This window comes from Meleagris gallopavo, chromosome Z, assembly GCF_905368555.1.
Source record: "Meleagris gallopavo chromosome Z, MGAL_WU_HG_1.1, whole genome shotgun sequence".
Lineage (NCBI taxonomy): Eukaryota > Metazoa > Chordata > Aves > Galliformes > Phasianidae > Meleagris > Meleagris gallopavo.
Window position 1 is genome coordinate 68,308,599 of NC_139435.1, and position 23,118 is coordinate 68,331,716.

General features: G+C 39.4%; 1 protein-coding gene across 15 annotated transcripts in view; it reads right to left on the reverse strand.

Annotated features, from left to right (window-relative positions):
• The window catches only part of LINGO2 (leucine rich repeat and Ig domain containing 2), a 498,204-nt gene that overhangs the window by 43,385 nt on the left and 431,701 nt on the right, over positions 1-23,118 (reverse strand). For 4 of the 15 annotated variants that reach the window (XM_085213166.1, XM_085213164.1, XM_085213163.1 and 1 more), the window contains one exon: positions 18,492-18,578. The exons of 10 other annotated variants lie outside the window; for them this stretch is intronic. The gene's annotated coding sequence lies outside the window, so the exon portion shown is untranslated. Of the gene's footprint in view, positions 1-18,491; positions 18,579-20,034; positions 20,425-23,118 lie in introns of those variants that run through there. One more of the 15 variants, XM_085213170.1, reaches the window with a different exon arrangement.

Sequence of the window (23,118 nt, forward strand, 5' to 3'; positions counted from 1 at the left end):
AATGCACTGTATCCCATAGAACTATGCTGTCTACACTAGATAGGAAAAAAGCTCTTCTGCTTTTTTTCACAACAAAATATATTAAATCAGCATGTTCTGTTTTCTAAAATAAATGATATTACCTTGCAGGGATCCAGAAGTCCAAAGAAAATATCACCCTATTACTGTGTTTTACCTTCATGCAATAAGGGTCATTCAATTTACAGCTACTAGCCCTATCTTTGTAACCAATATATTCATGTCAGCAATCAGATCCATGGATGTTTTTGTGTTTAATAGGTATAATTTCCATGAATCACTAATTGAATAAGTAGGAGGACATAATATGTATTCAAAAAAATGAGGTGGTGCCCTTCAGAATCCTGGAGGGATTTCATCAGCACAAAGCAGCCTGCTTCTTTACTCTACAAAGCCAAGGGTTTTCTACCAATTAGGATTTTTAATGGTAATTTGGAATGCAGCTCTAGGAGGTCCCACTGGAATTTTGTTTCGTGTTTCATGCTTTGTGAGAGCCATTAAAAAACAAACAAAAACAAACAAACAAACAAAAAAAACACTGTTTTAGCAAAGCTGAAAATTGGATGCCTGGCAAAAAAGTGGTTTCTTACCCTGAGAAATATCAGTCATTTTGGCTAATACAGCCATTTCCCACCCAACTCCCTAGTTTAATACAAAGCAGTTGCATTAAAATGCTCAGATTGTACATTATGCTGTCTGTTCAGTGTTGGTCCTCTTTCTCTCTGCTGCTCTTTGATTCATTCAAATTCTTGACAGGTGAAAGACAAATATTTTTCCCTGTTGCTTTTAATATCAAACATAGTTGGAACTAGATGTTCTTAAAGGCCTGTTCCAACCCAAACCATTCTATGATTCCATGATTTGCTCTGGAGGGCTGAATAATTTTCAAGAGTATTGGTTCATTTACACTCTCAGAGATTACTAGTATTTCTTACCAACAGTAAAGAGGTAGGAACAATTGTAGAGTAGTCACTTTAGAACTCTGGCATGGGTAATTATTAGAAGGCATAATTTCAGTCATAAACTGTACACAAGATTCAATATTTTGATTTTACTCAAGATCCACATTGATTTTAATGGACTTTGGCTAAAGGACTATAGCAACCCTCTTTATATCCTGGTTTGTGTGTCAAATTCTGTGTTTGTAGCATAGCCAGCAGATGTGACTCAGTGCTTTGCCTGCTGCTGACTGCAGGTAACAGGCAACCTTTTGTCTTCCAGTTCTTGCAGAGCAAGGACCAGCAGTAAATTCTCCCTTGCAATTATATGCATATTTCTGATCTGCTCCCTCTTATTCAGAGGTACTCCCTCTAACATCCCACACTCCTGAAGACGTGCTATATAAGCTATTTGCAAACCCTCAGCAACCTATCTGAAGAAGAAGAGACTTCATAGCTGGCAGCACCTCTGTTATGGAAAAGATGTTTATCCATCTGTAAGATTGTCCTGCGATGCTTGGGACATAAGGAGAACTGGATTTTGCCAGTGCCATTCTTTATGAAAGGACAGCACTACAAATTCACTAATCAACTGCAATGTGGTGCATGTTCAGCCAGGAGAAGAGAAGGCTGCAGGGTGATCTCACTGCAGCCTTTCAGTATCTAAAGTGAGCCTACAAACAGGAGGGGGATCAACTCTTTGAAAGGGTAGATAACTGCAGGACAAGGGGAAATGGTTTGAAGTTGAGGGAGAGAAGATTTAGGCTGGATATCAGGGGGAAGTTCTTTACAGAGAGAGTGATGAGGTGCTGGAACAGGCTGCCCAGAGAGACTGTGGACACCCCGTACCTGGAGGTGTCCAAGGCCAGATTGGATGGTGCCTTGGGCAGTCTGGTCTAGTATTAAATGGGGAGGTTGATGGCCCTGCCTCTGGCAGGGGGTTGGAGATTCATGATCCTTGAAATCCCTTCCAATCCGGGCCATTCTATGATTCTGTGTACAAAGAGCTTTCCCATCAGCTGTGGCTGTATCTGTATCCAGTGTCTGGGCTAGAGCTGGTTTGCAAGTAAACTCACTGCTTGCTTCTCAGACTGTACATTTTTGCAGTTTCAAGAAAGCAAAATAAAGAAGCAAGCAAGCAAGAGTTTTTCCCATAGTACTGACTCGAACTTTGCATGTTGTTTTGAGGCATCTTTCTTTCCAGATTACAAAAAGCTCCATATGAAGTCCACCTCCAACACAGCACAGCTAATGGCCGGCCTCCCTCCCCTGGAGTCTGACACAAAGATTGGGCCCAGATGCCACCTGAGGCACAAACTTACTCTATGAATCTCCTTCCTTCTGTCATGAGTTTCTTTGCATGCAGCTGTTAGTCAAAATGCTCACTGGTAGTTTTCAAAGTCACTCCTTTTTCACACACTCTACCGGGTACTATTAACAGTTTTTTCAGCTAAGTAGGCATGTAAAAGACATTTTCTGGGAGCCTGTCCTTGGTCATGCATAACAAATTTCTTTTTCACAGAATCACAGAACATTCTGGTTTGAAGTGACCCACAAGGACCACAGAGGAACACTAAAATGCAAACTGTATCTCAGTGCACTATCCAGATGCTCCTTGACTTCTGGCACTTGGGGCCGTGCCACTCCCGGGGGAGTGCCCCCATGCCCACCACTCTCTGGGGCAAAAAGCCTTTCCCTAACCCCTCTGACTCTCCTGATTGACACAGCTCAGTGCCATCCCCTCAGGTTCACTTCTTTTCCTGAAAGAGACGCACAACCACGTCCACCTTCTTTATGATGCAGCAAGTAAGGCACATCTGAAACAATCTTCTGGTGCTGCACACAAGGAAAGGGACTGCCATGTGGAACCTGTCATGGCACAGCCTGGTGAACATCCACTGACTGAAAAGAATGCAGGAAGAGCATGGAATCATTAGTAGGAAAGGAGAAACAGCAAAATGGGCTTAACTGAGGGAGCTGATTTATTTTATTTAAATAAATTATCATTATTTATGAGTGCTTAGCCTTGATAAAATAGGGCTCAGAATGTTTCTAACATGTTACAGGAAAAGAAAGAAGCCTTTGCCCTCAGCATACATATTTGAAACTACAGCATAACCACCTCAGCTGTCAGTGTCACACTTGCAGTAGGGCCAACACAAAGTATGTTGGTTGTGACATCTGAGGCACCTGTGTCATGTAAACAGAAAGCTGGAGGATCCTGTAACTGCTGTACAAGATCAGGTGAAACAGCAAGTAGAACTCCCTAGCAGGCTCAATTGCCAGGCACAGGCATGTCTGCGTTACAGCACAGCAACAATGGGATGGACCCGTTCTACTGATATCCCAGTTACTCTGAATGCTGCTGGAAAGGGATTTAGATTGCAAGGTTCCCTGAAAAATTCATACAAATACGTGCTCCATATTTGTGAGCATATCAACAAAGACATTAAATAAGGAATTCACTTCAAGTACGAGTATCAGACTACATAAAATGAATGAGATGGGAATAATTGGGGCACCCCTAAAACAGCAATTTTGAAAAAATACAATTTCAAAACAGGAGATGAGAGTAGGGGAGGAGATGAAACATGCCCTTTGATTCATATTTGATGACTTCTTTATCCTTCTTAAAAAGAAAATAAACCTACATTACACTAATGCCAATCAGGGTTTCGTGAACATAACAAATGGCTACATGTGAGCTTCTGTTAACTGCTGTACTCAGCTAAAAAGCTTATGAGTGTCCGGTTCCAGTGCCTGGAAGAGTAGTTTTCCAAGAAAAGCTGAAATATGATTAAAAAAAAAAAGAAAAAAACAAAAACTGTGATAAGAAATTCCTAGATCTTTAAATTCTACTCAAGTGTGGAAAACAGAGACACATTTTCAGATGGTCAGTTTTGTTACGCTAATTTTATAGAATAATAGAATGGCTTGAGTTGGAAGAGACCTTAAGGATCACCATGTTACAACCCCCTGCCACAGACAGGGTTGACAACCACTAGATCAAGCATGAGATCAGGTTGTTGTACAGACTATGGAAGAACTATTGCTGATTTCTAACAATTGATTTTGTTTGAATATAATTTTTTTTTCATGCAGACAGAAAGAGCCAACTTCAGTAGATGCAGACAAGCTAGAATGCAAGAAAAAAAGAGGATGAATAGCAAAGAGAAGACTACAAGATTGGTTTAGATTCTCAGATCAATTTGGACAAAATCGAAATAGCACAGTCATTTTCATTTTCTGAACTTTCAAAAATAATACATTTATAACAATAATACACAATTAATGTTTTTAATTGTAAATATTTACAAAATATCTTGCAAATTTTATCTGCATGACATCTGTCAAAGAAATGTTATCGCATGCAAAACAGATGGCAGCAGGTCACCAGTGATCTTAACACTGCAGAGTAGAAGGAGAAAAAGACAGAGATGCTGAACCACATCCTAGGAAGAAAATCTCTTTGTGAGTGAAAAGACTCACATAAAAAAGCATCTCTGGATCTGCTTGGGGCAGATCCTGACATACAGTACTCAGTATGTTTAAGTAGGATTAAGACTAAAAGAGGTTTCTTACCCTTTAACAAGAGGATCTCCAGAGCCAGCCAGAAAACACATGCAAAAGTGCATACAAAAAAGCAGAAAATACTAACAGGTGAAGCTGAAGCTACCTTTGTGAAAGACCTGAACTGTTTTCAATTATTTTTCTATTTTTAGTCCTCAGTTGCTTTGCTAAGTGCTCATGGATGCATATGTATTTGGAGGAAGAACTTCACTATGAAGAATGTAAAGCACTGAGTCTACTTTTTTTTTTCTTTCTTTCTTTCTTTTTTTCCTTTTTTTCCTCCACAGCCAAATAAGCTGTTCAACAAAATGTGGTATTTCATATAGTTTTTCTGGTGAGGACAAGTAGGGAGAGGGGTATGCAGGTGACCATCCTTACTCAAGACTGCTTCCCACTTTTGCAATACTTGCAGCAGTAGAAGATAAGAAGAAACAAAAACCAGGTGAAGGGATGATTTCTTGAATACTCAGTGCTCCTTTTAATGTACTGTTCTATCAAGAACTATTGTCCCAGCCACACTTAGAATAATTACAGAGCAATTACAAAATAATGAGAAAGAATATCTCAGTATGAGTGAGAAACAGAAATTGTACCACTTTGGACTGATAACACCACTGTATGCAATATTCTACAAAGCCAACAAGGGATATAATAGGTTTGGAAGTGAAATGCAGCAGGAAGTGCTGAGCATTTTCCAGACATAGGGAGGCAAAGAGCTCCTGCCTCAAAAGTCTTTCTTTCAGACACAAAAGAATGATGCAGAGAATCTGTGGTACAGCTAGGAAATGCCACTTTCTTTTCTATCTTCCAATTCCGTACTACTTAAATGCACAAAGTAGACAGAATAGTAAGATTTTCAAAGGTATTTCAACAACTTTGTTGTTTCATGAACCCAGGATGGGTTCATCACTTAGTTGTTGATTCACATTGTCCAGAAGGAGAAAAGTGAAACAGATCTGTTTGACTTTCAGGAAGTCTTCCTCTTCTGTGTGCTGAATGTCCTTTTGAAACAGGATTATGGTTCATAAGCTATTTGGTAGTTGTGCATATTGCAGCACTCAGATACGTGATCTGGCTGGCAGAAGCACAGTTTAAACTAAACACAGACATCTCAGTGTTACACTGCAGCTTCTTGTGAAAATTTACATTTGTCAGATAATTATTTCCATCACCTGTTATTCAGTGCAGATGAGGATCTGAATCACCACAGATGTAAGATGGTGTCTTGTTGCAAATTGTGGTAACTCATCCACTTTGCATAAAGAAAGACTGACAGAATACATGAAAAATCTCATTTTTGTTATGGACTCACAACATTTTAGAGAAGTAACATTCTCTAAATTTCTGAATATCGCAGCCATACCATTAAACCTGTGTATCAGGTTGAAGCCCATAATGCACAAAACAATCCTTGTGAAGCTATGGTGGTGCTGATGTGTACTTAAGACCCAGCCTTCCCTCCTGCGCCCTTGCCGCTGCTCTAGTAAAGGTTTTTTAGGAAGTTGCACTTTTGCTTGCGATTTCCAGCCTTTGAATATATTCTTCTCTGGGTACATTTTACACATCTGCAGAGCAGAAGTAAAACACAACAAGGGGGAGCACCTATGGCTGTAGATGGCCCTGCCACTTGGTGTCAGGAGCAACTGTGGTGCATTCTCAGCATCCCTCTTTGTTTCGTTAGGAAGGGACTGTGTAGATACCCCTGTAATTAAATCATTCACTTATTGGGGTTACAGCAGTTGATAATGATGAAGACATTGCACAATCAGCAGGCTGCGCTCATTTGTTCTGCTGCTTAACATCACCACTGTGAGAACATCATAGTTTATTATGGCTCACAGGCAGTAATCATTTTACATAACATGAGGATTCTTTTTTTTTACTCAATTGCTTTCATGCTTTAGGCTGATGAGAATAATCATGCAACAATTACTTGCACCTCTACAGATATGTCCTGGTTTCAGCTGAGATAGTGCTAACAGCACCCGATGCTGTGATTGTAGCTGAACAATGAATACATGCCTATGGCTGGGCTGCTTGCTGGGGAAAGGGCCACTGCCATGATGGGGGCAGAACCAGGGGGTTATCCCATACCTTATGACATCATGTAGAAGGCTATAAAGTTGTGGGGAGTTGGCCAGGGGGCAGATGCTGTTTGGGGCTTGGCTGGGCATTGGTTGACGGGTGGTGAGTAATTGCATTGTGGGTATACATATACTGTTATTATCACATTTTTGTTTCCATTTTTCTTTTCTGAGTAAGTAGTTTTTAACTCAACCCATGCCTGTATGGTGCTGAGCTGCCTGCTGGGTTAAACCACAGTAAGATAATACTCAACAATTAAAGTCACTGCATTTTAAATGTGTATACATTTTTGAGGGAGTGGGAGTGAGAGGACGTTTTCTCTTTCACTTTAAATGAATAAGAATAAACACCAGGATTTCTGTCTTCTTTTCTCCAGTGCTGAGAGCCTGCTTTAAAACCAAAAGATTAAGAGCGCCCAATGGAAGGATACTTTTCAGTATCTGTATAAAAGAATTCAGAAGCTGAAGATGTAGATGAAGCATTAGGAAAACAACTGTGACCAACCAACATGGACGTGCATGAAATAGCTAAATCCACTGGGCACTGACTTGGTTTGAAGATTTCCTTTTGAATAATTCATGCTTTACTCATTTTAACTATTGGCAGCTGAAAATACTCCACATTATTTTCAGGAAATAGGGAAAACAAACACTATATTCTTCAATGCACACATCTTTTGAGCTGCTAATAGGAGCTGACCATAAATGCAGAACTCATCCCAGAAGTATTGCACCTGATGTCCAATTTGGCATAAAAAATAGTGTTAGATGAGCTTGTAATTGATACCAAGAGCAATTTTTTGCTTAACCAAAGCAAGCAAAGCATGCATTTGAAAAGTACTTAACTGAAACAATTAGGGTTTGAGAATAAGGATCAATTGCAGGATTTAAGCATAAATTATCTTCATAAAAAGGCAGATTTATGCAGAAGGACTTTTATGAAGATTTTAAAAAATTCGGGGATGGGTTATCTGTTGCATAAATCTGTTGAGACAACCTGTCACAAGGATTCAAACTGACAAAATATTAAGTATCACAAACACATGTGTCTGTGAGAAGAATGTGACACAGTACTCAAAGGTACAAGTACTCAAATAGTTTCAAGTTTTGCTGTTTTCCTTCCATCTCTTACTTCCTTCCTCATAGATGAAAAGAAGGGAGAGGACATTATCACCGGTAGGTCTTGGGTTCATTTTTTTCCAAAATCCTGCAGGTGTACTGATCAACTCAAATCCTTCTCATTTTACTACCTGTTCATGATGGATCAAATGATGTTTTGAACTTCACTGTGGTGAAGTTCAGTACTTGCTAGGGGCAAAGCACGATTAAAAGAGGGAATAACCCATAATTACAGAGAGGGACAAAGAGGAAAACCAGAGTTCTACTAAAACTGAAGAACAGTGGCTTTATGACCTACAGAACTATGAAACTGTACTTCTTACAATGAAACTGACTCTAGCATTGACTGTGTTCATGGCACCTATTCAATGATGCTATCATAGTATTCGGATTTCAGGCAGTTCAGTCATTCTGCAGAGCTAGTCAGTTTTTCCTCCCCTTGTTTTGCCACACCTCATTAGGCTTGTTAAGTGAGAGAAATAAATCCAGTCTTCTGCAATGCAGACTACTACCATCACATAGGAAAGATAATCATCACAGAAAATTCATAGAAATATGGCATCACGCGTGTTTTTTTTTTTTTTTTTTTTGATAAGACATTTGTCAAAACCATGTCTTACTGTAATCCACCTTGTGCTGACAGACTCCTGTTTCCATATAGACAGTCAATAATGGAGCGGGAATGGAGAAGCAACTAAAGCTCTGCTGGTGACCTAGGGCCAGAGAGCAGCAAGACACTGCTTCTGAGCAGTGCAAATGCTGAACTCAAAGGTCTTTTGAGAAAGTGGACAAGACAGAGCTACTGCAAAGATTGAAGAAAATAAGCACATTGCTTTTGCTAAAACTCACAGATAGCATAAATTCACATTTTACCCAGATACAGCAAAAAAAAAAAAGCCCTTCTGAGGTGTGTCTGGATGAAGGTATCTTCAACAGCCCAGCAGTTCCAGTCTCTGCTCCCCTAAATAAAGCACAGTGGCTTCTTCTCCATTTCTACAGCTTGTCAGTCTAAGAGTTGTACAAACTCAAATGCCAGCACTGGAAGAATGCTGACAAATAACAAGAGGTTAGCAATGCTGGATTATATTCACAATGTAATGAGTAATAATGGAAAGTGATCTATAGAACTGAAGGAGGCCATCAAGGAAATGACAACTCAGGATTCTTTTTTAAACCAATTTCATGTACTTCTACATCCGAGTTCACCATTGTAATTGAAAACAAAAAAAAAATACAAAGAAAAACCTTTAGCTCTTCTAATGGTGGAACGTGAAATGGTATTAAAAGGAATTGGTATCTTTTGATGAGAAACAGAAACAAACAAAAGCCAATGACACTTCTGAAAGCAGTCTAATAGCACTATTAATCTCTGAAAGTTTCAAAGCTTGTGTAAATATGTGATGACTTATATAAAATTATACAGACAACGTGTTAAAAAAAAATCAAGTCTTGAAACACAAGGCTGAATGCTACCATATCAGGCCATACCGTGGAATAATAGTGAGGTTCAACCTCACTTTGATAATGAGCAGGTAGCATGTGGACTTTGGGAGTTTGTGACCAGTGCTGAGGTGCTCTGAGCATAGATTCTTCCATTAAAATTCTTGTTGTTCAGTGATTATTCATGTTTTGTATTGATGCAACTGCACACTCTCCTTTCTAAAAACTGATTAAAAAACCCACCAAATCTCTTTTGTCTTCATTTTAAGGGTCTTGGAACCAATACCAAAGTAAGATAAAGGATTCTTTCAAGGTCCTGAAGGAAATCTTCGAGCCAAGAAATATGTATTTTTGAAATACAGACACTGACAACCTTTCTTTATAATTAGTCTAGCACTGCTCTGCTCTTATTAGTTCTTTGGAATTCTGGAGAAAATATGTCTTTATGTATCAAAACATAAATGCCCTTTGCAAGCCCAGAACTCTTTAGCTTTGCGCAATTTAAAAATAACAAAACCGCATGGTCTGTAAGTTGTAATCTGTCCGCAGGTACACTACATGTCTCTTCTGATGCTCTTCAGAGAGACTCACACAGCTGGACTGAAGGAGCATTACGTGAGCTGGCAGGACTACAGAATATCGACTTTGAACTGGTAGATTTTATTGCAAAAATCAAACTGTTTCTTAAAATTTGATCCAATGACTACTCCAAAAGGACATAAACTCAGTTAGTCATAAGACAAGTGTTTACTTAGCTCCCTAGTGAGCCAACAGGGGAAATGGAAAGCGCTTTCCCTTTTAGTCATTTATTTGTGTATTTGGGCAGTGCTTGCAGAGCTTCTAAGGCACTTCACATTGAGTCTGGAGACTGGCAAAGTTCATTCATCAAAGGCTTGTAATCCAGGTGGAAACAGGACTTCTGCCTGACACACACACATTTTGCACTGATTGCACAGTACAGTAATTTTCTGTATTAGGGCAGCCTAAACTGTAGCGGTTTTCCAGTCAGCTGTTCTGAGCATATACAATAGTATGCTTTACTCAGTGTGCAATGGTACAGCTAAAAAAGTCAACCCTTTTTTTACTGACTACTGGTTATACTTTTTATAGTTAGAGAGAATTGATCACAGCCCTTGTCAACCTGGTGAAAGTGTATTCACATTTCCCCTTGACAAGCCAATGTAAGTTCTAAACTTCAAAACCAGGTCTTAGCTTTGGTTCAAATACTCTAGAATTAATGCCTGTGAACAGCAGTTGCTAAAAACATACCATGGTATTTGCTCTTTGAGAAATTCTCTGACAATCTTCCTCAGCCCCTTGGAGGATAGAGAAGCAGAAGCAAAGATATGCCTTCAGCAGGGCGAAGGAATCTGCAGTATGTTTCCATCCCATAGTACAGAAGGATGACGGTCAGAGTGGATTAAGATTTTCTCGAAATTTTAGCTTCATTTGGTTGATTAAGATCCTTCTCTGAACCTTTTCCAAGTATGACAGAGCACCCCATAGCAAACAAGGACAAAGCACCCATGGGGGAACTGAGAACCATTCTGACATACATCATGGCTATTGCACATCAGGCCATGGCTTTGCAGTTCCCCACCAACCACCTCTTCTTAAGTCTAGTAACAAATTCACAATGAAAACTCATGCTAACAAATAGCTGCCAGGGAAATCAGAAGATGCACTTTGTACTTTTTCCTGAAGTCTTAACGAGCCAGAAAGGGAATGAAAGAACAAATAATTCCATGTTCAGCATGAATCTTAAACCATAGTCTCACCATGTAACATGCAGCAAGTGTTTTCATAATTCCAGATCACCTATAAATAGAGTAATGTTCAAATATCATACCCATATCTTAAATACCCCTTGTGCCTACTGTCTTTCCCATTGAAACTCCTAGGTTTTTACTAACCTGCTATTTATCAAAAGACAAAGGGTAAAATGTCTTGCATCTCAGTAATAAGCTTGTAACAGCAGAGTTTGCTCTAAAAAGCTTTGACAATTTTTTTGTGTGTGTGTTCACAAGCAGAGTAGAGTATGTAATATACTGTGCGTATCATGAGAAGTTATTAAGAGTAATTTTTTTCCATTCAACACTAGCACTTCTCAAATATTCTAAGGTAGCTGTTACCTCCTGGAAACTTCATTATTCTGCTTTCTTGTTTATGATTTTCTGTTTCTCTAATTCCCAGCTGGATAGTTTTTTACATTCAGTAGTTACAATTAATTATGTTTTATAGATGATGGAAGGTATTGGTCTATATCTGGAGACCACAAATAGTAGAAACAGAAAAGCCTTCCCAGAGAAAAATTGCATTCTTGTTGCTTAAAGTATTTGTATTAATTTAGCTAACTGACAAGATTAATAATGCAGTCATTAACAGCAGGATTTTTTTTATACAGTACTTAATTCACTAAATAAAACAATCTGATGTTTCTCCTTTGCAAAATGAACACTTTAGTGTGACAGTTCTTAAATTTCACCACAATTCATTCTTTTCATTTTAGTCTGCAAAGTACAGAGAATTTTGAAAGGCATTCTGCCACCTATCTTGCTGATTATATACATATTCAGATAAAGCAATTTCTTTCTAATGTTTGAAGATGATCATACTTGCAATAACATATATGTATGCATGCATATACATATGCATACAAGACCTCCAGAAGAACCTAAGAGGAATCAGAGCTGCAGCTTGCCTACAGCAACCCAGGGATGCAGTTGCTTACCCATGCATCTCTTAGAAAAGTGACAGCTGTTCTCAGGTTTCAGTATGGAGTTAGAGGCTCCATAAACAAACTGCTGAAGTGCTCGAAAATGTAGACGGCAGAAAAAATGAGGAGATAACAGTGGATAGAAAAAAATTCTCAAGAAACTTCTCAAGGTATTTCTTAGGTAATTGCCCAATTTTTGATCCCTCATACCACCTGAAAGATTGAAGTGGTTACCTGGAAATTGTCTAGCAGCTAGAAAAAGCAAAGGACACTTCTGGGGAAGACAGAGGGGAGCTTTTATAAAAGACCATAGGCAAGATTTCATAATGTCATTGGAGGTATTGTTCTTTTCTCTTTTTTCTTCCTAAGGTAACGTTCCGTACAGGCAGTTCTTTCACTTTTTATTGCAAAGTATTCCAACTAACCTCCTGCTTTAACAAGCACTTGTTTTGTGGTGTTTGCATGGTGTTTGTTGCTAAAATTCATGTTTTTCTCAGGAAATATTAAAATGCTTATACTCTTTTCCCCTTGTGCAGTCTCTACCACTCCTCTCTGCCTCCACTCTCACAACGTTGTGATACAAAAGGATGCTGTCTGCATTTGCCACATCTGCAGGAAACAACAGCTCTCATTCGCACCCTCTCTCCTTCTCTTAACAAGTATCAGTAATTACACAGTGAGCTACTTTGAGTAAAATTGTGAAGATGGCTTTAATTAAAGGAATATCTTTGTCTATCACTTCTATGCATGCAGGTTAGCTAATTACACAGCTCAGCAGCAGAGAAAAAGAAAAAGAAAAAAAATAAGTGTGTCTGTGGGGGTTTTCAGGGCTATGTGTGGTTTTGGCCAGGAAGACTCTACAGAAAACATGCTTTGTTTCTCTTCCCAATGTGGTTTCAGAGCTCACAAGGGCAGCTCTCATGTCCCAGCCTCTTACATCTCCACTGAACAAATATTAGACATGCAGTATGTGTTGGGGTACAGAAAGCTTTTGGGATTTGGCATTTGGTTGAATTCCAGATGTGCCCAGTAATGTCAGTGACAGTAACCATGTACTCATTTACTAATACATAAGTTGCATGCACATGCACAAGGACTTTTGTGTAAACAGGAACACTGACTGAGCTCAGCAAAGATGGCATGATTAGAAAAGTGACAGCCAGTCAGTATCTGTTAAGAATCATAGCATTACACCTACAATCTGAAGGATCTTCTGAAATATATCAGGGAGGATGTGGTGGATAAGCTCAGCTTACCACACAGTACTGTCGGCTGGAAAAAAATTCTAGAGAAATGCATTGAGAAATCAGTCCTGGTTATTATTCCTTTTGAAGTTACGTTCCCGTGCAGAGCATCAGAGACCTGCATGACGAGTAAGAACTGTTTTCTAAAACCTCATTGCTAAGCAAAAAACAAGCAGGTTTTAATGTACAGAGAGGTATGGCTTTCGGAGCTGCAGCTTTTAGAACTTGTTTTTTACTGATTTCTTGACAGAGAAGAATGAGGGGAAGCAGACTTTTCTGTTTGCTTTCACACTTTTCCGTCTCCTGATCTATTGATATCTACTTATAAAATGTGGAAAGAAATAAACCTAGTTTGAAAACACTGGCAGAGCCCAGAACCATCTGGTTATTAGGAAAGCTCTCCACAAAGATCAAGTAATTGCACTGGAAATCCAAAGTGCAGGAACATAATACCAGGGTTGAGCTCTGAGCTGAAGAATTGGCTTTACCAAACTAACACAGCTCCAGCAGATAGGATCCAATCTCATAAAAATGATCTGCTTTTACTCTCTGCAGCCTGCAGAATCCCTCTGAAAACTGTACGCTGCTGCTGCTCCTCTGAGAAGCTGTTTCCAATGGTCACAAGCAGCTTTGGGGCAGAGGCTTAACCTCTATGCAACATCCACTTGCTGCTCCTACTGCAGAGTGGTGCCTGGAAGCTGACCACTTTTTATGGCTATTATTTGAACCTCTAGTAAAGGCTAAATTGCATGCCTGTCAGGATTATTACTATTACTATATGCTTAGTGACTCTGCTAGACCTCCTCCTTTCTTATTTGCCATCGGTGTTCCATTTGTCAATAGCACGACAAAATTACTGCTACAGCAGAATGAAATCTGGCTCATATCAGCTCTGATGGATAACTGGTGATGCAGCAACCTACGGACGACAGAGCTCACAGCTATCTTGAATGTCACATGCGTGGAAACCAGTGAGCATCTGTGATCAAACAAAAGGTGGTTCTGGTCTCAATTCCGCAGCATGCCAAGACTGAATGCTACATGACTGAACTGAACACAGCTGAAAGCAGCAGATGCCATAGAGAGTTACACTTGGACAGGAGCACTGAGAAAGCCCTGTGGTATATTTCATAAATATACCATAACCACAGCTCTACTTGCTCAGTGCAGACAGCCAGAATTTTTTTCCTTCATTCCACCTGTATCTACCCTAGTCCTTCACTGTTTTCTTTCCAGTTTTGAGTCTTTATATAGGCACATTATAGGTCTTCCTGTGGAGAAGATTTTATCACAGCTGGCATGGAAATCTGCATCCAGGTAGGCCTCTCCTGAATCACAGCTGGGCACCACAATTTGGCTTTAACTAGTGTGCAATTTTTTTCCTTGATGGTGTGCAGAATTTCAAAACACCTAAGCTTCGGATCTAGTTGAATGTTTGTGCTGGGCAGTCTGGTATCTTTTGTAAGATGGGAACAATAACAGCATTACCAATTCACTGATGACTGGATGTCTGACTATTGGATACACAGACACACTTCTATCTCCCTGTTTGTACCACGCCAGTGTACCTAGGAAATTCATATGCCAAGTTCTAGTAACACAGACTTTTCAAAATAAGAGAAAACATATCCAGCCACTAAGCTTTTCTCACTGTTTCCAAAGGTTCTCCATGTGAGGGCTGCTCGGAAAGTAATGCCTCCTGTTTTATGATGTCAACCTGTGCCATCAGAGGCAGATTTTGGTTGTATGGCAGTAGAGTTTGAACACTGCCAATAATATTGGCATTTTGTTGCTGTGTGATAGATGGCAGCAGAGGGGCAGTCTGACAGAATGGTGTCTGAAGTGGAAGTGCGGATGAAGCAGCAGTATGGAACTGAATTCCTCTGTGAGGAAAAAATAGACCCCACTAGCATTCACTGACACTTTTAAAAGTTTATGGAGAACAAACAGTGGATGTGAACACAGCGAGACAGATGGTGGTGCATTTCAGAAGTGGTGACAGTGGCCACCTTCACTGACACAGATTGTAATGAGTGCAGCATGCAGGCTCTTGTAAATTGCTGGCAAAAAATGGTGATGATTATGCTGAAAAACTGAATTTTGTAGCTGAGAATTTGCTCAATCAAACAGTGTTATTGTGCTCTTTGTATCTGCTGTAGTTTCTGTGGAAATAAATAGGAAGCATTACTTTCAGAGTGGCCCACATATCTGAACAAGAACAGACCAAACCCAATCCCAAATTTTTCAACCCCACTTTCAGCAAATTGAGATGACTGCAGGTCATATCCTAGTTAATAGTGAAAGTACGTCTTCTGAATAACAAAGAATAACCAAACTATCTCCAGAAGGCTGTATAGCTGTTCAAACTTTAGGCAACTTAGGCATGCTGCCACTTCTTTACTTCTTTCATAAAAAATTCAGCCATGTTCTTAAGCTGCAATTCTCTGTGTCATTGTTCCCTCCAAGGTATTGTAGCTCACATACTGAAAATACTGAAATGTATTTTACCTCCTTTAAAATTTCAAGAATATTAGCAATTAAATCAAGCATCTCTGTGCACTAACATTTTGTTTAATTGAACCTTTCTGACATGTAGTCCCATAAGTCTCATGTGCCAAAAGTTGAGAATGATTCTCTATGCATGAGTACATTATTCCTTAAAAACACTAGGACAAAAACAGAGACACTCCTGTTCTGAACTTACTGTCATGTTTCATCTAATAGTACTTTGCTCATTCCTGCTTCTGTGATGTGAGGCTGCTTCAGAAATAATTTGTTTCAAATGCTATTTGTGTGTTAAATGCACACTTCAGAAGGGGAAAGAGACACTATTCAACTATTCAAGGTAAATGCAAAAATATTTCTTACACCTGTGTACTGTAATGCAGGACTTCTGCTCCCCTGTTCTGTGTCAAGTGTGAGGTTGCAAATCTAGCAGACCTGACTGGCAAATTTGTGCTCAAACCCCCTTGTAAAACTCCTCTGAGTTTCTTAATTCAGATTTTTCAAGATGAATTACTGTTATCAGATCCAGCCAGTTAACATGATTCATTTATCACTTCAAGAATTTTAGGATGTCAGAATTTTTCGTCATGATTAATTTTTTTCTAAACCAGCAAACAACATCTGATAAGTTCAGCCCCCACATCCTCTCGTGAGGACTGTAGCAATATTTCCTCTGTCCATTTCTATGAATAATTTAAAGCAACCTGTCATTAGCTCTTCTGAGAGAGCTCAGAAAGAAAGAGGAAGCAAGTGCTTCCATTTCTAAGGGACACTTGGTTATTGCACTTTGACTTTCACTGCTGGTTGCAATATTTTTAAAGCACTTTATACTCTTTCTCCTCATGCATCCACTACAACCTTGAATTGCAATAATTGATTTTGAAGAGACTAGAACGACTAGGCATTCTTTTATTATTTTTTTTTTTTCCATCCAAACTTGCTGAAGATGTAGTAACATTTCATTTACACTTGGCAATCATTCTAGGGAGAAAGAAGGTCCCACCATTATAATCAAATACAAGAGTTGATCTAAATTCCATGTTCTTAAAATCTCAGTCTTTCTGCAATTACATTTTTTTTAGAAATATGAAAACTCATCCTGGGTTTCAATGGAATGAGTATTTCCCAGTTAAAATTCAGATCATTTCGGAGAATCACAGCCAGCATTTTTATGGAGACAGGCAAGTAGGTTCCAAGAACAGCAGATGACCAAGAATGTAGGGAGTGAGGAGGGCATGACTAGAGGCAGCAATGCCAACAGAAAATAGGAGAATGTTGCCTAGGCCTTCTGCAGTATTGAAGGCTCCTTAACTAAGATCAGAGAAGGAGATGTCTTAGTTTTCCAAACCATAATAAGAGACGCAAATAGACATGAAAATGGAGAAATGGGAAAATGGGAGAGTCACGGAATCACAGAATCATAGCATGGCTTGGGTTAGAAAGCCATAAAGATCATCCAGTTCCAACTTCTTGCCATGGTCTGGTTGCCACTCACTGGATCAGGCTGTCCAGGGCCCCATCCAACCTGGCCTTAAACACCTCCAGGGATGGGGCATCCACAGCTTCTCTGGGCAGCATGCTGGGGCCTCACCACACTCTGAGTCCCCACTTTGCAAGCCTGTTTCTCTGTCTACCCATCAGGTGGGCAAGGAGTACTTGGGTAGACTGGCACCCAACGAACATGCTTCAAAATTCTCAGTCTCAGCTACTCGCCAAGTTTTGTACAGCATGGAGAAAGTACTGCCTAAACCACAGCAAAAACCCAATAAATGAAGAGAGACCTGGAATACACTATGAAATTACAGATTTTGCAGTTCTATGGGCATTGCAATTGCACCCACAAACATTTCAATCATAAACAGCAAACAAACTTTAAAAAAAAAAAAAAGTGGGATAAAGAGAACAAATTTAATCAATAATTTTTAAAAGCTGTAAAAGAAGAGAGTGTTTTGAGCTCTTTACAGCTGCAGGGAAGAGTTATACAAGCAATGCCTTTCCTTTTGAGGTTATGAGCAGGGCTAATAAAGGGCATGCTCATTGGTTAGGAAGCAGTAGCAGGCTGACTGCCTGACACCACTCAAATTGCTGCTCCTCTGCCCGTGCATGCAGAAAGGACCAGCAAGCTGGCAGTTGACGAGCCATGCCCCGCTTGCTGGCACAACTCGTAGGGCTCATTTCCCACCCACCCAGGAGGCAGTTGATGGACTCCCACCTCAGCAGACCAGCAACCAGCTTAGGTTGTGCTATGAGAGAAAGATCTGCACAGCCTGCCAGAGAGACCTTCCCCACTCCCTATCCCAAAGGAACAAGCACACGAAACTGCAGAAGTGATCTCCGATATCAGAGTTCTGTATAAGAGATAATAATTTCTGTGAAATCTTTAAAAAAAAACAAAAAACCAACAAAGCTTTCTGGAAAAAAAATCAGAGTAATTAAAAATGCTTTCAAGATTTTTTTTTTTTAGCTGACAGCAAGAATCTTAATCATTGATAAGGCTTTTTCCCACCTGTAGTTTTTACGGCTCCATTGTGCAATGCAAACAAGAGAGAAAACATCTCTCATGACGCTGTTTTTTCTTTTTATTTAATCCCAGAAGTGCCCTCTGGAACAGAAGTAAATGAGCACCATAGCAGCCCATAGCAGAGTGAAGCTGCATGATAATGAGCCTGTATATAGTTTCAGTCCCGTGTAAGCAGAGCAGATGTGTAAACATGGAGTTCTGTAAGTACTAAGTATGTTTTATAAAGCACATCAGGACACAGTGGGTGTGTAATCTCAGATTCATTCCACTTGGTCTTCTGGGGTTTAGTAGAAAATCACAAGGAAGAGAAAGAGGTGTGAGAATTTCTTAACTCACTGTTCAGTGAACCGAGGGCCTGGACTCAGCAAATGCAGCTGCATGTAGATCAGTTGTCCAAACAGACTTTTGTCTTCATCAACTTCTCTGTGAAGTGAGTGAGTGCAGACTTTGTTTAATGCTTTGCTGATCAGAGGGGGGGCCATGTTTACAAATAGAAATGTGCTTAAGCAATAGGACCTCACAAGCAGTTCTTCATGCATCTACAGTGAAAATAAATCCAACACCCCACTAATGTAAAGATGTTTGTAACTTGGGCTATGGCAAGTGTTGGGAGAGTATGGACTATGTCATATATGGTTCCATACAAACTGATGATGGAAACATATCAGTTCATCTCAAATACTGTAACAAATCCAGTTAAAGGCTGCAGGTATATTAGCTTCTCACTAGGAACCCAAATAACACAAATGTTCATCATTTCATCTCAGCAATATACTAAAAGCCACTTCTAAGAGCCAAAGAGCAGCCTTTAAATAATTACTTTATTCCCAATTGTCCTACTGCTTTAGAGCCCCAGCTGCTCTTCAAGTAGATCCCTTTCTCTCCTCTATCTGCTGCACATACACAACCAAATTTTGTCTGATGATCCTGTTGCAGAAATATTCAGCATTAAAACGAGACAAAAAGATCAAATGTATATAAGGTCATATAAGGTTGGATCAGATGGCAGAAGCTTTAGCAGCAGTGAAAAGAAAACTGTACAAGATGCAGTCACTTTACCATTCATTTTGGTTTCCTGCAGCCCTTAATACTTTCTGAAGTGGACTGTGGTTAAGCACAGCTTTCCTGTCTTTTAAGTGCCTTTGGTGACAGACACAGGCATTTTCACAAGTGCTGCACATTTAACCTTGCTCAGAAAACAACCTTTGTAGGAAATAAGCCTAACCAGAAAGCAGTTAGGTTTCCAGAGCCTTATGAGATCCCCTGAGAGCAACTGCATGGCCAAGTCATAGTGGGGAAGAAAGATGCTCACCACTCTGGACTCTCTTGGAATTATAACCAAGCAAGGGGTAGAAGAACCTACCAGGTTTGAATGTTATCCAGGCTCTGAGTAAAGCCTCTGGCAGAAATGGTGAAAAATTCAACTGATCTTGCTTGGTTGCAAGATTTAGGCATTATCTAATCAGTTTAATTAATCATTGGGGAAAATGTTACAATGATGCTCTGGTTATAAAGTAATGGGTCCATTAGGCACAATTAGTACCCAGCTGAAACATGCTAGTTTGCTTGAAAACTATTCAAATAAACAATTCTGGGTCCTGCATGGGGCTCCTTTTCTAATTAATCGGTAATGAATGGAAGCATTTGCTTTTCTCAACAAGGTATTTCTTAATACATGATACTGCTTTGCTCATACTTCAAATCTTGCTGGTAATTAACAGCAGATCTTCATATAGATTTCTACTCCTTCATCATAACTGAGAGCACCATGTTAGAAATACTTGTACCTGTAGCATGCTAAACTGCATGCTACTACATTATTCCCTAAATTAACACAAGTGACATGAGGTAATAGCATCAGGGAAGCAGAAGTGCTTACAGTGACAAAGTATCTCTTTGGAGACAGAGAGAACTTGCAGGAGAGGTCACCCAGCGATTCCATGCAACTTCTGCTTAACAGAAATCTAAAACGACAGCAGTGTCAATTGGAAATTCAGCATCACTAGAAGATGCATAAATACTTCTAGAGTAGTATCAATGCTTAGACTTCTGATCTCAGCTTTTGAATTTAAAAAACAAACAATTAGCTCTGTTAATGGTATTTAACTCAGTGGTGGAGTGGAACACCCAGAAGAATATAGCCCATGTAGAATATGCAGTAGAACAACCACAGACAACACATGATCAGATCAACCTCACTCCAGAAATTTAAAATGGTTTCAATGTGCAAACTGATACACCAGAGGAATGCCTGTTCAATCTTCCCAGTCCGTCTTGAAGCAAGTCAGTCCTGAAAAATTCAGCATTATTCATTTCAGTGAATTCACAGATTCACAGCAAGAACTAGAAATTGATAGTGCTTCTATTCTCGTTATAGATCAGCACAATACATGTTCCTCTATTTGCTTATTTTTGTATTGAAGTTACATCTCTGGGTCAATTCAGCAGAACTTGGGGCCTACATCAGTTGCTGGGAAGAAGTTCATTCATGTCACATTAATTAACTGCTTCTTTTACAGCTAATTTTAAGTCTGCTCACCCAATGTATATATGTTGCCTCTTTTATAATTATACATCTGAATATATGAGGTAACCTAAGTTACTGAGATTTACAAGGATAACTATGGATAGGTTGACAATTCAAGGGAAATGTAAAGGAGGGATTTACCACAGGACAAAGTCCACTTCAAAGCAGTATATTCTTGATGTAAGAGCCACTTGGCTCAGCTATCATACCTAAGAGAATAATTCAAAAATTAGTTAGTGTCTCTATTCATAGAAGGCACTGAATTTAGAAAATACCTCATCCAAGAGTCAGACCATAGCTATGATATGTGTGTGACTTGTCCTTTTTACTAGCTTGTCTTTGTAGCCTGTGATGTGAATAAGGCAGATTAGAGTGTTTGATAGAAAGGGGATAGAAATCACAACCCCTAATGTATTAAGACCCTGACATGCAACCATTTCTGAGCAAGACAGCCATCCACTGCTTGCAGGTTGTGGGGGTCTCCATTGCTCGTATTGTCTTCAGCTGGATCAGGAGATACTCCCCAAACCTCTGTTCTGCATGGTTCTTTGAAGCCAGCTTGCCATGGATCTACAAAAGCCCACCAGCAGTTTATTTTCCATTGCTGCTGATCTCCGTCATCACAGATTATCTCAACTAGGTATGAAAGACTGGCCACTTCTGAAGGAAGAGTTCGACTATTTACAGTAATTTGATCACTTCTGCAGGAGGAATAGCTTATTGGAGTCTTTGTTTCACTTCACCCAGTGAGTACTCAAGCATACAAGCTAGAGTAGACATATCAGGAGCTTCCTCAAGGAAGATCTTGAGACCTGCTTGAAATTTCCATTTGCAGGGCCCCCCTAACAGTCAGTCAAATAAATCTTTCTACTGGTTCAGTTAGTTGTCCAGTTCTAAGCAGGTCTATTGTCACCAATCACTATCTTATCTCTGCCAATAGCTAACTGGGCTGTTCTGAAATCAAGAACTCAGGTGCACACAGTCACCCTGAAGCTAGCTGTATTGTGTTTGTAAATAACTACTTGTCAAACTTGATTATTGTCTTTCTAATTTATAGCTTAGGCTCCACAGCTCTTGCCACCATCACTAACTAAACTAAAGTAAATCAAGCAACTATTTCCTTTGTCATGTTTCCGAACACTTGCTATAATCATATTTTTGCTTTGCATTTTTTTTTGCTGTTGCTTGATTATACCCCTCTGTAATATTTTTTCCCAGGCTTTGCAGCATTAGGAGTAGTCTGAGGATAACTGGCTATTCAATTTGCCAAGAAATAGAGAACTTCCAGGTGGCACTGATAATAGACACTTTCACTCTTACAGTTCTGAGTTAACACCAAAAATATTGAGAGACATCTCTCTTTGGCCACACTCTTTGTGGGAAGCATCAAGACACTGAAATGAGGCTGTGAAACTTGGGTTTAACTTATTTAACTTAACTTACTTAACTTAACTTATTGCTTGAGGAGGCAGCACCCTATTCCCAGGATGCTCCAACATTTCACATTCTCTTTCTTCTTATTTCTGAAGCTACAAAACTGCTGTGCCTGCTTCTAGATGCAGAATTCTTTGCGTCTTGGAAATAATAATTTATGATATAGAATCAATTAATTTCTAATTAAATAGAGATATGAGTTATAGCAGCACTTTCTTTCACAGTGATGGTTCACTAACATGCAGCTGAATAAGCTTTTCATAATCCTGGAAATTCTCGAACTGCAACCAGGTTAATAACTACATCAAAGCTATGAACTTATTGGCTCCTACTGGGTTCCTTAAATTGTTACACTGTTACAGTGTAACAGTACAGCATAATTTCCAGTTGCTTTCCTTCTGTATTTTCTCAGATTGCTGAGTTGAAAGTGTAGCTTTCAACAATGATCAAGTGTAGAAACTGATCTGAATTTTCTCTGATTGATTATAATCAATGGCAAATTATAGCGTACAGCATCTTAAATTCCTACTAGCATACCTATTCAGTCCTTTAATTTTGCAAGTTCCTCCTTAATCAAAGAGCGAGCTGCAGATGGGCTGAAAGTGACAAAGCTGGCGTTATTGTAGCTATTTTATAAGCTCTGTGATTTAAGCTGGTGTTCTTAGTCCAGCTACTGCTGAATCCTGCGGGGCAGTTTCAGAAGAAAGGACTGTAACTTGAGAGATAGAGCTAAGCACTGATGGCTCAAGGGCCCATCACTCAAGAAAAGGAGCAGGCTGCTTGCTGCCTGCTAAGAGGACTTTTGGTCTAAGGGCTGTTAATCCGGCACACTGCACCAAACACAGACAAATAGATTCTCTTGAAATTAAAAAAAAAAAAAAATTATCTTTGCACACCCTTATGTTTCTTAATAAAGAATGGATTTATTGTTGCTGCTATTTATTTATTTGTTTATTGTGCCTGGAATTCTACTCAAACTGCACTGGCTATATAGCTCTGTGA